We start from the raw sequence: 13,200 nt of genomic DNA, 5'->3' as shown, positions 1-13,200 counted from the left end.
CATCTCTCTTACCCTTACGTTACTTACTCGATCAAACCACCTCACACCACACATTGTCCTCAAACATCTCATTTCCAGCACATCCATCCTCCTGCGCACAACTCTATCCATAGCCCACGCCTCGCAACCATACAACATTGTTGGAACCACTATTCCTTCAAACATACCCATTTTTGCTTTCCGGGATAATGTTCTCGACTTCCACACATTTTTCAAGGCTCCCAAAATTTTCGCCCCCTCCCCCACCCTATGATCCACTTCCGCTTCCATGGTTCCATCCGCTGCCAGATCCACTCCCAGATATCTAAAACACTTCACTTCCTCCAGTTTTTCTCCATTCAAACTCACCTCCCAATTGACTTGACCCTCAACCCTACTGTACCTAATAACCTTGCTCTTATTCACATTTACTCTTAACTTTCTTCTTCCACACACTTTACCAAACTCCGTCACCAGCTTCTGCAGTTTCTCACATGAATCCGCCACCAGCGCTGAATCATCAGCGAACAACAACTGACTCACTTCCCAAGCTCTCTCATCCCCAACAGACTTCATACTTGCCCCTCTTTCCAAGACTCTTGCATTTACCTCCCTAACAACCCCATCCATAAACAAATTAAACAACCATGGAGACATCACACACCCCTGCCGCAAACCTACATTCACTGAGAACCAATCACTTTCCTCTCTTCCTACACGTACACATGCCTAACATCCTCGATAAAAACTTTTCACTGCTTCTAACAACTTGCTTCCCACACCATATATTCTTAATACCTTCCACAGAGCATCTCTATCAACTCTATCATATGCCTTCTCCAGATCCATAAATGCTACATACAAATCCATTTGCTTTTCTAAGTATTTCTCACATACATTCCTCAAAGCAAACACCTGATCCACACATCCTCTACCACTTCTGAAACCGCACTGCTCTTCCCCAATCTGATGCTCTGTACATGCCTTCACCCTCTCAATCAATACCCTCCCATATAATTTACCAGGAATACTCAACAAACTTATACCTCTGTAATTTGAGCACTCACTCTTATCCCCTTTGCCTTTGTACAATGGCACTATGCACGCATTCCGCCAATCCTCAGGCACCTCACCATGAGTCATACATACATTAAATAACCTTACCAACCAGTCAACAATACAGTCACCCCCTTTTTTAATAAATTCCACTGCAATACCATCCAAACCTGCTGCCTTGCCGGCTTTCATCTTCCGCAAAGCTTTTACTACCTCTTCTCTGTTTACCAAATCATTTTCCCTAACCCTCTCACTTTGCACACCACCTCAACCAAAACACCCTATATCTGCCACTCTGTCATCAGACACATTCAACAAACCTTCAAAATACTCATTCCATCTCCTTCTCACATCACCACTACTTGTTATCACCTCCCCATTTACGTCCTTCACTGAAGTTCCCATTTGCTCCCTTGTCTTACGCACCCTATTTACCTCCTTCCAGAACATCTTTTTATTCTCCCTAAAATTTACTGATAGTCTCTCACCCCAACTCTCATTTGCCCTTTTTTTCACCTCTTGCACCTTTCTCTTGACCTCCTGTCTCTTTCTTTTATACTTCTCCCACTCAATTGCATTTTTTCCCTGCAAAAATCGTCCAAATGCCTCTCTCTTCTCTTTCACTAATATAAATATATATAGGGTTGAGGGTCAAGTCAATTGGGAGGTGAGTTTGAATGGAGAAAAACTGGAGGAAGTGAAGTGTTTTAGATATCTGGGAGTGGATCTGTCAGCGGATGGAACCATGGAAGCGGAAGTGGATCATAGGGTGGGGGAGGGGGCGAAAATTCTGGGAGCCTTGAAGAATGTGTGGAAGTCGAGAACATTATCTCGGAAAGCAAAAATGGGTATGTTTGAAGGAATAGTGGTTCCAACAATGTTGTATGGTTGCGAGACGTGGGCTATGGATAGAGTTGTGCACAGGAGGATGGATGTGCTGGAAATGAGATGTTTGAGGACAATGTGTGGTGTGAGGTGGTTTGATCGAGTAAGTAACGTAAGGGTAAGAGAGATGTGTGGAAATAAAAAGAGCGTGGTTGAGAGAGCAGAAGAGGGTGTTTTGAAATGGTTTGGGCACATGGAGAGAATGAGTGAGGAAAGATTGACCAAGAGGATATATGTGTCGGAGGTGGAGGGAACGAGGAGAAGAGGGAGACCAAATTGGAGGTGGAAAGATGGAGTGAAAAAGATTTTGTGTGATCGGGGCCTGAACATGCAGGAGGGTGAAAGGAGGGCAAGGAATAGAGTGAATTGGAGCGATGTGGTATACTGGGGTTGACGTGCTGTCAGTGGATTGAATCAAGGCATGTGAAGCGTCTGGGGTAAACCATGGAAAACTGTGTAGGTATGTATATTTGCGTGTGTGGACGTATGTATATACATGTGTATGGGGGTGGGTTGGGCCATTTCTTTCGTCTGTTTCCTTGCGCTACCTCGCAAATGCGGGAGACCGACAAAAAAAAAAAATAAAATATATATATATATATATATATATATCTTTTCTTTTCTTTCAAACTATTCGCCATTTCCCGCACCAGCGAGGTAGCGCCAAGAACAGAGGACTGGGCCCCGAGGGAACACCCTCACCTGGCCCAATTCTCTGTTCCTTCTTTTGGAAAATTAAAAAAAAAACGAGAGGGGAGGATTTCCAGCCTCCCATATATATATATTCTTTCTTTCTTTCATACTATTCGCCATTTCCCGCGATAGCGAGGTAGCGTTAAGAACAGAGGACTGGGCCTTTGAGGGAATATCCTCACCTGGCCCCCTTCTCTGTTCCTTCTTTTGGAAAAATAAAAAAAAACGAGAGGGGAGGATTTCCAGCCCCCCGCTCCCTTCCCTTTTAGTCGCCTTCTACGACACGCAGGGAATACGTGGGAAGTATTCTTTCTCCCCTATCCCCAGGGATATATATATATATATATATATATATATATATATATATATATATATATATATATGCACCCACATGTAGATATAAACATACATAAAAATACATATACTTACACATACATTTGCTGATAACCAGGAAGGAAATAAAACATGGAAAGTTCTCAAGTGCACTTTCGTATAATGATCATATCGTCAGGGGAGATACAAGAATGTGTTAGAAGCCTTCAAATAGTCAGTTGATATAGAAGGAAGAGATATAGCTAAGACACCATTGGTAAACAAATGTTACCAGATGGTGGTGTTTGGGTTATCAGCAAATACTAGATCACGCTCCCCTCTGTGAGCTATTGCAATACACATACACATACATGTATGCACATGTATGTATTCATATTTGCTTGTCTTCATCCATTCCTGACATTACCCCGCCATACAGGAACCAGCATACATGCACGAAGGAAAGGAAAAGGGATACCGTGTACATTCTCTCCTCTTCCCTCGCACCCAGTTGCTACCCGCAGCATCAGGAAACAATTGAAGAAAGGCCAAATCCACTCACACTTATTCTTTAGCTGTCTTGAGTACTGCACCAAAACCACAATTTCCTATCCACATACAGGCCTCCACAGACCTTTCCATGGTTTTCAATCAAATCTATATTAGAAAAAATGATTTTACCAATAGCTTTATACGATTTATATTTGGAGTTTTTTTGGGGTGTTTTTCATTGTTTGAAGGGTAAGTTGTAATTTTTAGTTTCAAGGAGCATTTTAGGTATGTATCAGTGATTTGGCTCTCTCTCTTTCTCTCTCTGTTTTTAAGGCTCCAGTCATGAACAAAAGTCCACATCAAGGTCAAGCCATAAGTATGCCATAATTGAAATGTATTGAGAATTATGAAACAGAAAAAGAAAAGGCAAGGGAAAGTATTTATGAATTTTGGAGGGAGTGAAAAATCTCTTGAAATGTGCCAGGTCATATTATTGGGGAAAACATGAAAAGATAGAAGAGTTCCAAAGCTTTGACATGTAAGGAAAGAGGCAGGTATCAAATGACCCACCCTTGCTTTGCCGAGGGCCACATGGTAATCATGTGATACAGCAGTTTGCTGAGTATTGCCTGGTCTAGCAAAAACCAGAGTAATACCTGTAGGAGAGGGAAAATGAATCAGCATTGTGGCATAGGGCAAGGGGGTCAAGTTTAGAAGTTAGCCTGGCGCAGTTTTTAAGTCGGACCACTTTCGACTCAACTTTGTCCAGTAAAGATGCAGCATTCCATTTGAGGATGAATCAGTCCTTTGTATAAATGGAGCAACAATTCAGAAGAAAAGAAGTTTCAACATCTAAAAAGGACACCCAGTTTCTTAGGGGCAGACTTAGCTATTCCTGTAATATGGGATTTCCAAGAAAGAGTGGATGTTACAGTAATTCTAAGTATGCTTATTGAGTAAAGAGATGGAATTACAGAACCTTGAAAGGAGAGCCAAAAGTTGTGAGGAGTTTTTGATAGAGATGGGTAGAAATTGGGTCTTGGAGGCATTAAACTTAAGATTTTGTGTACCCTACTGAGAGATCCTGTCCAAGTCGAGTGAGAGAAGAATTGAAGGATGTGGATGAATGGAATGTTGAGTCATTAGCATAAGAGTGCATTTGATTATTTGTAGAGGAGAGAAAATTGTTGAAAAAAGGAGAAAAAGTGTAGGGGACAGGACAGAACCTTGAGGGACACCATTGTTGATGGAAAAAAGAGGGGGGGAGGCTGATTCATCCATAACCACAGAGTTAGATGGGCCGGAGAGAAAGTTATATATGAAGGGGCAAAGTGCGGGAAGGAAGCCAAAAGAGGGGAGCTTAGAGATGAGACCCTGATGCCACACCCTGTCAAAAGCCTTAGATATCTCACGGACAACTACACATGACTCCCCAAAATCTTTCTGGGATGATGACCAAACATTAGTAAGATAGAAAAGCATATCACCTCATCTTACGCAAGCCATACTGATGATCAGAGAGAAGACCGTGATTTTTGAGGTGTCTAAGGATATGGGAGTTAAGGATGGATTCAAATACTTTGGAAATGGTAGATGTCAAAGCAATAGGATGATAGTTAGAAGGGTCAGAATGGTCACCCGTCTTAGGGATGGGATGTATCAAGGAGAAGGAAAAGTTTTGGTTTTTAAACAGAAATGGAACAGATGAGCAATCACAGGTGCAAGTTCAGAGGCACACTCTTTCAGTACATGAGAAAGAAGCATTTTTTTTGATAGTCTAAAAAGAGACATGGGAAGGGGCATAGGATTAATAAGAGGAGCATCAGGGGGTGAAGGAATTTAGAGTCATCCAAGGTGGAGTCAGAGGATAAACGGTAACCAAAGAGAGTTGCTTTGTCTACTGGAGAGACAGCTATAGTACCATCAGAACAGAGAAGTGAAGGAAAGGTAGAGTGACAGAAGTTGTTAAAGATGCTCCTACTTAAAGACCAGATGAACCTTTATGAAGGTCATACTAGAAAACACTTGTTCTCACAGATAAGTGAATCCGATATTGGAATGCCAAATCCATATATCTTCACATATGTGTCAGTGTAAGGTAATGAATTCCATATTTCAAACTCAAAATTAACTTATTTTATATCAAACACTTCCATTCGTGTTGAAATACTAGGACTGGGTAGATTTCTGCTTCTCTAGATTTTCAAGTTTGGTTTGCAAATTCCAAATTTTGTAGTCCATACCTCAGCTAATTCAAGTTCCAGTTCTGCTCAGTCCACTCTCATAAATGCTAAGAAGCCATGTCTGGAATTTTCAACTTCCATGTATTTCTCACAAATGACAATGTTACCTGTATTCTTTTTGAATTCCTGAAAATGTATCCAAAGGGTTTTCTGTATTTTCAAAGGAATCTTTTTTACTTCTTCAGTGTCAAACTCATAATTTGTTGCTTTTGTATATCGATTCATTGATGGGTAATAAGCAGGCTAACCCATCTCAAGGCCTTTGGCAAACAACACTATATTTTACTCAGATGGAAGCATCTTGTCTAAAAGTAGAAAAGCTGTATTTCCCTACCCATGTAGTTTTCTGGTATGGTCACTTCAATGTGATGTCCACCATGAAGTGAAGTTTATATAGGATTTGTAAGCTGCATATTAACAACTTTTCTCATTTATAAACATCCTTATTTCTTCTAAACAGGACCCAAAACATACAAGCATTGTCCCATGGAAAGCCATCATACTTTGTTGTGTGGGAGGAAGTCTCCTTATTTAAAACTGAACTTTGACAGAAGTTCGTGAAATTGTCAGTGGTTCAGCCTTTTGCCACTATTTTTTTATTATTTTCATTACTACGGTCATAAGTTTTTATGAACTTCGATGATAAATGATTGTACAGAGTGTCACTTGAGTAATTCATTGAAATATCATGATCCAGTTCTGTTTCCTGGCACTACCTCATTAATATGGGAAACAGCGACCAAGTAAAAAAATTTGTATATCATGATCAATGTTTTCAAGATTTTGTGAATGCAATTTGATTAGTCTTATGATGCTCTAAGAAGGGAAGAAGCTTGCTGTGTAAGTTCTGAAAATATATGGAAAATAGCAATTAAGAATTCACTTTTAGGGGGATTGAAGTGATTGCTAAAATTACATGGGTACAAGTCAATTAAGTATTTTTGGTAATTTTTATGGGAATGGTGATTGATTGGGTGGTGACATTCACAGATCATTGGACTGGGAGGTAGTAATATGACTTGGTGTGGTAGAGGATGTGTGGACCAGGGATTTGTTTTGAAGAATTTGTGTGTGAAATGCTTAGAGAGAGGAATTTGTATATGGTCTTATGGATCTGGAGAAAGAATGTAATAGAGTTGACAGAGTACTTTGCGGTGTGGAAAGATATCTACTAGAAGCAATGAGGAGGCTTTATTAAGAGAATAATGCATTTGTAGGAAGGGAGGAATGTGAGTGGTTCCAGGTGAGGGTAGGTCAGCATCAAGGGCAAGTGATGTAACCATGGCTTTTTTTTTCTGGGGTTCCTGCTTATATAAATATGACAACTTTGGTGGCATACTCAAGTGATCAACTTCAGAAGGTGCTGTCTGAGTTTGGGAGAGTGTGTGAAAGGAAGTTGCGAGTTAATGTGAATAAAATTAAGGTTATTATTTACTATGGGGGTTAGACTAGTGAGTTTGAAAGGAGAGAGCTTGGAGGAACTGGAGTGATTTAAAAATCTGGACATGGCAGTGGATGGAGCAATGGAAGCTGAACTGAACCATAGGGTGAGTGAAGTGGATAAGTTCCTGGATGCATTGGGGAATATTTGAAAAGATAGGTCATTGTCTGTGATGACAAAGATGTATGTTTGATTTTATAGTGGCTCTGATGGTGCTGTATGAGTACAGATCATGGGCCCCAAGCGCAAAAGAACAGAAGAGGGGGTATGCTTTGGAAATGAAATGGTTAAAGACAGTGTAAGGATTATTGATTATGTAAAGAATAGCTGTGTAACCCAACTGTGATTGAGAGGGCTGAACAGTTTGTGCTGAAATGGTTTACACATATAAGGAGGATGAGTGAAAAGAGACAGAGGATACATGTGTCACAAGTGGAGGGAAGGATAGAGATAAAAAGACTCGAGTATCAGGGCCTGAACGAGCAAGAGGGTGAGAGGCTTGCATGTGATTTTATGAATTGGACTGATGTGGTATACAGGGGTGACATGTTGTCAGTGGGCTAAACCAGTGCATATAAGGGGTTCAGGGGAAATCACAGAAATGTCTGTTAGGCTTGGCTGTGGAGAGGGATGCCAAACATTTTGGTATTTCATGTCAGTTGGAGTGGATGTGAAGAAATGAGGTTTTTTTTTGTTTGTTTGTTTGTTATTGACCATGACTGGGTTAACGAGAGGGTTCAGGTTCACTCTGTCCTCATTGTTATTGCAGAAGATGGCTACCCAGACATTTCTCATCAAGAACAAAATCACCATGCAATTTTCCAGTCTGGTAAGGAGTGCTCCATTCTGGTTTTAATAGTGACAGTGCTGGTAACTGTATGCTTTATCCTTTCATCTATCTTTATTCAGTAAATTACTAAGCAAAAGTACACCAAAGATGACTTTTGCAGGAATGTTCGTAGAAAGAAATTTAGTACTCTTTATTCTGCTCTGAAACAGTTTGTCTTGTTCTTCACTTGTTAGTTCCCTACATTATACCATAAGAACCATGTTATTCATAGTCATTTTGCTATTAAAATAGATTCAGAAAGTATCTTGATACCTGCAAGATCAATTATTATGGCAGAGGAAAATCAAGTGTTAACTCAGCTTTAGCACACTCAACTTTCTCATGCTCAGAAAATTGAATTTGACTGCCAAAAAAAATTATGAAAGAATGAGTCAAGGACATGTTTGGAATTTCACCAGCATGGTTCTACTATACCTGGACAAGTGCATTTGAGCAGCTTTTTGAGCAAGAAGGGCTAAGGTGGATTGACACCTCATGATTGATTTTATCTTGGCAGATATTTCTTACTTTGTGTTTGTTTCACTTCCAACATACACAGTTTTAAGGTTGTGATGTAGCCACTATACTTTTATCACATTATAATGTTCACCATGAGGTGAATTTCTAAAAAAAAAAATCTTAGACTACCCATTGGGTAGACTATTCTGGGCCTGTCCTTTAGTACCCCAGAAGTGTCTCAGGATTCTAGGTGCATTCTTAACCTCTTCACTGTTTGACAAGGAAATTATTGTTTTACTGACGTAAATTTCACATCAACCAACACAAGCTGGTCTGGTTTGCCAGAGTTGAATACCAGAAAACTTGTTGAGAACAACTTTAAAGGGACCATTAGGTATAGATCACCTTAATAAATACATGGACAAGAAGATAAACATGAGTTGTTATTTTACTTAAAGAAATCTAGAAATAAAAAAAAAATACCTTTCTGTAAATGAATGTAAGTGAATGTTCGGGTGAAGAGGGTGGTGAGAGTAAGTGAGCTTGAGAAGGAGACCTGTGTGAGGAAGTACCAGGAGAGACTGAGTACAGAATGGAAAAAGGTGAGAACAATGGAAGCAAGGGGAGTGGGGGAGGAATGGGATGTATTTAGGGAATCAGTGATGGATTGCGCAAAAGATGCTTGTGGCATGAGAAGAGTGGGAGGTGGGTTGATTAGAAAGGGTAGTGAGTGGTGGGATGAAGAAGTAAGAGTATTAGTGAAAGAAAAGAGAGAGGCATTTGGACGATTTTTGCAGGGAAAAAATGCAATTGAGTGGGAGATGTATAAAAGAAAGAGACAGGAGGTCAAGAGAAAGGTGCAAGAGGTGAAAAAAAGGGCAAATGAGAGTTGGGGTGAGAGAGTATCATTAAATTTTAGGGAGAATAAAAAGATGTTCTGGAAGGAGGTAAATAAAGTGCGTAAGACAAGGGAGCAAATGGGAACTTCAGTGAAGGGCGCAAATGGGGAGGTGATAACAAGTAGTGGTGATGTGAGAAGGAGATGGAGTGAGTATTTTGAAGGTTTGTTGAATGTGTTTGATGATAGAGTGGCAGATATAGGGTGTTTTGGTCGAGGTGGTGTGCAAAGTGAGAGGGTTAGGGAAAATGATTTGGTAAACAGAGAAGAGGTAGTGAAAGCTTTGCGGAAGATGAAAGCCGGCAAGGCAGCAGGTTTGGATGGTATTGCAGTGGCATTTATTAAAAAAGGGGGTGACTGTATTGTTGACTGGTTGGTAAGGTTATTTAATGTATGTATGACTCATGGTGAGGTGCCTGAGGATTGGCGGAATGCGTGCATAGTGCCATTGTACAAAGGCAAAGGGGATAAGAGTGAGTGCTCAAATTACAGAGGTATAAGTTTGTTGAGTATTCCTGGTAAATTATATGGGAGGGTATTGATTGAGAGGGTGAAGGCATGTACAGAGCATCAGATTGGGGAAGAGCAGTGTGGTTTCAGAAGTGGTAGAGGATGTGTGGATCAGGTGTTTGCTTTGAAGAATGTATGTGAGAAATACTTAGAAAAGCAAATGGATTTGTATGGAGAAGGCATATGATAGAGTTGATAGAGATGCTCTGTGGAAGGTATTAAGAATATATGGTGTGGGAGGAAAGTTGTTAGAAGCAGTGAAAAGTTTTTATCGAGGATGTAAGGCATGTGTACGTGTAGGAAGAGAGGAAAGTGATTGGTTCTCAGTGAATGTAGGTTTGCGGCAGGGGTGTGTGATGTCTCCATGGTTGTTTAATTTGTTTATGGATGGGGTTGTTAGGGAGGTAAATGCAAGAGTTTTGGAAAGAGGGGCAAGTATGAAGTCTGTTGGGGATGAGAGAGCTTGGGAAGTGAGTCAGTTGTTGTTCGCTGATGATACAGCGCTGGTGGCTGATTCATGTGAGAAACTGCAGAAGCTGGTGACTGAGTTTGGTAAAGTGTGTGGAAGAAGAAAGTTAAGAGTAAATGTGAATAAGAGCAAGGTTATTAGGTACAGTAGGGTTGAGGGTCAAGTCAATTGGGAGGTGAGTTTGAATGGAGAAAAACTGGAGGAAGTGAAGTGTTTTAGATATCTGGGAGTGGATCTGGCAGCGGATGGAACCATGGAAGCGGAAGTGGATCATAGGGTGGGGGAGGGGGCGAAAATTCTGGGGGCCTTGAAGAATGTGTGGAAGTTGAGGACATTATCTCGGAAAGCAAAAATGGGTATGTTTGAAGGAATAGTGGTTCCGACAATGTTGTATGGTTGCGAGGCGTGGGCTATGGATAGAGTTGTGCGCAGGAGGATGGATGTGCTGGAAATGAGATGTTTGAGGACAATGTGTGGTGTGAGGTGGTTTGATCGAGTGAGTAACGTAAGGGTAAGAGAGATGTGTGGAAATAAAAAGAGCGTGGTTGAGAGAGCAGAAGAGGGTGTTTTGAAGTGGTTTGGGCACATGGAGAGGATGAGTGAGGAAAGATTGACCAAGAGGATATATGTGTCGGAGGTGGAGGGAGCAAGGAGAAGAGGGAGACCAAATTGGAGGTGGAAAGATGGAGTGAAAAAGATTTTGTGTGATCGGGGCCTGAACATGCAGGAGGGTGAAAGGAGGGCAAGGAATAGAGTGAATTGGAGCGATGTGGTATACCGGGGTTGACGTGCTGTCAGTGGATTGAATCAAGGCATGTGAAGCGTCTGGGGTAAACCATGGAAAGCTGTGTAGGTATGTATATTTGCGTGTGTGGACGTATGTATATACATGTGTATGGGGGGGGGGGGGGGGTTGGGCCATTTCTTTCGTCTGTTTCCTTGCGCTACCTCGCAAACGCGGGAGACAGCGACAAAGTATATAAAAAAAAAAAAAACCTTTCTGTAAATTGAATTGCGAGTTTCTAATGCTTCATTCTTCTGATTTGAGACATATCAGTTAATCACAGCTGGCCATTTTAAGTGTTAAGGTTAATGAAACAACAAAAGAAACTCTTCCATAATCTTCAAATTTAACAAATTATTCTTAAGATGACATAAGTTTTATGGGATGGGATTGACATGTCTGCAGTGATTACATTGATTGGTTTTCCAGTGATGTAAAGCTGAATAAATATAGTAATCTATGGTTGTTGGTGTTCCTTGACTCATAATCACTCACAGATCCTCAATCTGCTTATGACACTGAAAATTACAGGGGTACAATAAAAAGGCTGCAAGCCAACTGTAACCTAGAACTCATATGATAATGAATATACTGAAAAAGATCCTCACATACATAAAGGCAAGGGCTGTGCATTATTGTAAAGCAAAACTGAACCACATTTACAGTGGTTAGCAAATTACTGATTGGTGGATGACATAACATAATTATTTTTGAAGGATGATTCTTTACACACAACCACTTCATACCATACATACATGAGGATGCTCATTTTAGACAACAAAACTAAACAGTTTTTCCTTGAATTATCAAATTTGTCCCTTTCAATAACTTGAGCATAAACAGAGGAAAACATAAAAACAGGCCCATCAAACAATATGAATATTAGAATGGTAGCCAAAGACAAATGGCTTCATATGTGACAGAAAACTAAGTAAAGCATTTACTATCTACTAATGGATTTCTAATCTGAAATTTTTTCTTTTTATTTCCAGATGCCTGCACAACAACCCTCTGTGAAGACAACCTCTAAATCCTTTCCAAAGATACCTCATCAGAGAACATACATATTTAAGAGTAGTAAAACTGTAGTAATTGTCAAACTTTTAAGGTGGTTGTCATTAGATGGTCATACATGAAAAAATTCTTAGCTCCAGCATACTGATGAATATCAAATGGATTAGGCAAAAAACATATGTTAGTAACAACCTGAGGGACATCGAGATGAGTTAGTTCTGGTGGGACCCCTTAATATTAAGGACGGTAAGGATGAGAGAGGTTCCAAGGACGGTAGGGTTGAAAAAAATCCTAAGGGCCGTGGGAATGAAAATAGAATTGGAAAATAGTTGGTGGGACCCCACAGACCAGGCAGGTAACCTAAAATTAATGAAGATGGAATACTGAATGTTGGGCACAGTTTTCGAAATACTGGCCATAAAGAAATTCCTGTTAGTTTGTATATTGATATGAAAACGAGTTAATTTTATTTGCTTTGTGTATTCTTGATCTTTCAAAACCTTTGAAATGAGCATGGCTTATTCTAAATTAAGGTTAATACACGATGTGACCTACATTTCAAGCAGAATGATGCATGCAGAATCTTCACCCAAAATCACCAGTTACTTAAATCCTGCATCCATCCATCAGAGACAGACATATCTATAGTCATTTTGCAATTTGCTCTGGCTATCAAATAAGATACTTTAACCCTTTCACTACATTTGGTTCATATATGGTCTCATCATTTCTATACACTATAGTTGGCACAAACAAGGATTCCCAATTTCAAATATGTCTTGCAAGGTTTTGGAATGTAAATATTGATGCTAACATTATCCACTACATCCCATAATGCCTTTTCATATAGTATATCGGTCATTTTTTCTTTCTTTGTACGAACATTATTTTCCTCCACTGCTATAGCTGGACAGAAAAATCCAGATAATTTCATGGATTTGTTGGATATCTTCACTATACTGTAACAGTTCATGCAAAACACATATCCAGCTAAACTGATGTGTGTTACCTTGAATGCTGACATAAGACTACAAAGTTGGTGTAATAGAAGCAGGAACAATGCATCAATGTAACCAAACATCCAGGCATGCTGACAATGCTCACCCTTTAGCACCTTACAGCAGATATGTAAATGA

General features: G+C 40.1%; 1 long non-coding RNA gene across 1 annotated transcript in view; it reads left to right on the top strand.

The window, feature by feature from the left end:
- The window catches only part of LOC139746176 (uncharacterized), a 42,366-nt gene extending 29,820 nt beyond the window's left edge, over positions 1-12,546 (top strand). The window contains exon 2 of the long non-coding RNA XR_011712088.1: positions 12,043-12,546. This is a non-coding gene — a long non-coding RNA (uncharacterized lncRNA). The remainder of the gene's footprint in view (positions 1-12,042) is intronic.
- The last annotated feature ends 654 nt before the right edge of the window (positions 12,547-13,200 follow it).

The sequence above is a fragment of the Panulirus ornatus genome, chromosome 4, assembly GCF_036320965.1.
Source record: "Panulirus ornatus isolate Po-2019 chromosome 4, ASM3632096v1, whole genome shotgun sequence".
NCBI lineage: Eukaryota > Metazoa > Arthropoda > Malacostraca > Decapoda > Palinuridae > Panulirus > Panulirus ornatus.
This window is presented reverse-complemented; position numbering and strand designations above follow the sequence as displayed.